Source organism: Cornus florida, unplaced genomic scaffold (assembly GCF_030987335.1).
Source record: "Cornus florida cultivar Cherokee Brave unplaced genomic scaffold, ASM3098733v1 CherokeeBrave_3.0.0_Hap2_scaffold_97, whole genome shotgun sequence".
Lineage (NCBI taxonomy): Eukaryota > Viridiplantae > Streptophyta > Magnoliopsida > Cornales > Cornaceae > Cornus > Cornus florida.
Window position 1 is genome coordinate 92,501 of NW_026775931.1, and position 2,500 is coordinate 95,000.

The window sequence follows — 2,500 nt, forward strand, 5'->3', positions numbered from 1 at the left end:
TCGAGACGGATTTCGATTTAGATTTCCGCCGTGTTAATTTTGCCAATTACGGCTCCTCGCGCGCACGCTCAAGCACCCCGACGTGCACACCGGCGCGCACGTGGGCATCGTATGCTAAAAAATGAAGTTTGGAGTTTGGGTTTGAAAATTTTACGGGAACTTCCTAGAAGCCTAAGAAATGCTTTGCTCGAGACGGATTTCGATTTGGAGGTCCCCCGAGTTAATTTTGCCCATTACGACTCCTCGCCCGCACGCTCGTGCACCCCGGCGTGCACGTGGGCATCGTATGCTAAAAAATGAAGTTTGGAGTTTGGGTTCGGAAATTTTATGGGAGCTTCCTAGAAGCCTAAGAAATGCTTTGCTCGAGACGGATTTTGATTTGGAGATCCCACGAGTTAGTTTTTGCCCATTATGACTCCTCGCCCGCACGCTCAAGCACCCCGGCGTGCACGTGGGCATCGTATGCTAAAAAATGAAGTTTGGAGTTTGGGTTCGGAAATTTTATGGGAGCTTCCTAGAAGCCTAAGAAGTGTTTTGCTCGAGACGGATTTCGATTTGGAGGTCCCCCGAGTTAGTTTTGCCCATTATGACTCCTCCCCCGCACGCTCAAGCACCCCCGCGTGCACGGGGGCATTGTATGCTAAAAAATGAAGTTTGGAGTTTGGGTTTGGAAATTTTATGGGAGCTTCCTAGAAGCCTAAGAAGTGCTTTGCTCGAGACGGATTTCGATTTGGAGGTCCCCCGAGTTAATTTTGCCCATTATGACTCCTCGCCCGCACGCTTAAGCACCCCCGCGTGCACGTGGGCATTGTGTGCTAAAAAATGAAGTTTGGAGTTTGGGTTTGTAAATTTGATGGGAGCTTCCTAGAAGCCTAAGAAGTGCTTTGCTCGAGACGGATTTCGATTTGAAGGTCCCCCGTGTTAATTTTGCCCATTACGGCTCCTCGCCCGCACGCTCAAGCACCCCGGCGTGCACGTGGGCATTGTATGCTAAAAAATAAAGTTTGGAGTTTGGGTTTGGAAGTTTTATGGGAGCTTCCTAGAAGCTTAAGAAGTGTTTTGCTCGAGACGGATTTCGATTTGGAGGTCCCCCGAGTCAATGTTGCCCATTATGGCTCCTCTCCCGCATGCTCAAGCACCCCTGCGTGCACGTGGGCATTGTATGCTAAAAAATAAAGTTTGGAGTTTGGGTTTGGAAGTTTTATGGGAGCTTCCTAGAAGCTTAAGAAGTGTTTTGCTCGAGACGGATTTCGATTTGGAGGTCCCCCGAGTCAATGTTGCCCATTATGGCTCCTCGCCCGCACGCTCAAGCACCCCGGCGTGCACGTGGGCATTGTATGCTAAAAAATAAAGTTTGGAGTTTGGGTTTGGAAGTTTTATGGGAGCTTCCTAGAAGCTTAAGAAGTGTTTTGCTCGAGACGGATTTCGATTTGGAGGTCCCCCGAGTCAATGTTGCCCATTATGGCTCCTCTCCCGCATGCTCAAGCACCCCTGCGTGCACACCGGCGTGCACGTGGGCATTGTAGGCTAAAAAATGAAGTTTGGAGTTTGGGTTTGGAAATTTTATGGGAGCTTCCTTGAAGCCTAAGAAGTGTTTTGCTCGAAACGGAATTCGATTTGGAGGTCCCCCGAGTCAATTTTGCCCATTACGACTCCTCGCTCGCATGCAATATCTACTCCTGTCAGAGCTGTGGTTTTACTTAAGACTACTATAGGGGGGGGGGGAGTTCTCAGCACCAAGAGCTGCAAGTAAGGCCATTGCTTGCTTTGCAGTCTCGATTGCTCTACTAGTGAATAGTAGATGTCTTGGTTAGCTTGGAACGAAAAAAAAAATTTTTTGGGGAAAAAAAAAAAAAAAAAGTTTTTGTGAAAAAAAATTTTTCGAAAAAAAAAAAAAAAAAAAAAAAATTTTTTGGATGCCTCGGTCTTCTATTTGTTTTGCTTGGGTAGATTAGGAAAAAAAAAAAAAAAAATTTTTTTGTTGGATGCCTCGGTCTTCATATTCTTTCTCGGCTATTTCGAAAAAAAAAAAAAAAAAATTCCGGGAAAGAGAAAAAAAAAATTATTTTTTGTTGGTTGCCTCGGTCTTCATGTTCTTTCTCTGGTATATGGGAAAGAAAAAAAAAAAAAAAAAATTTTGGATGCCTCGGTCTTCTTGTTCTCGGTTGGATTTATCGAAAAAAAAAAAAAAAAAAAAAAAAAAATTTTGATGCCTCGGTCTTCTTGTTCTTGCTTTGGTATATCGGAGAAAAAAAAAAAAAATTTTTTGGATGCCTCGGTCTTCTTGTTCATTCTTCGGTATATCAAAAAAAAAAAAAAAAAAAAAAAAAAAAAATTTGAGACTTCGGTCTTCTTGTTCTTGCTTTGGTATATCGGAGAAAAAAAAAAAAAAATTTTGGATGCCTCGGTCTTCTTGTTCATTCTTCGGTATATCAAAAAAGAAAAAAAAAAAAAAATTTTTTTGAAGCCTCGGTCTTCTTGTTCTTGCTTTGGTATATCG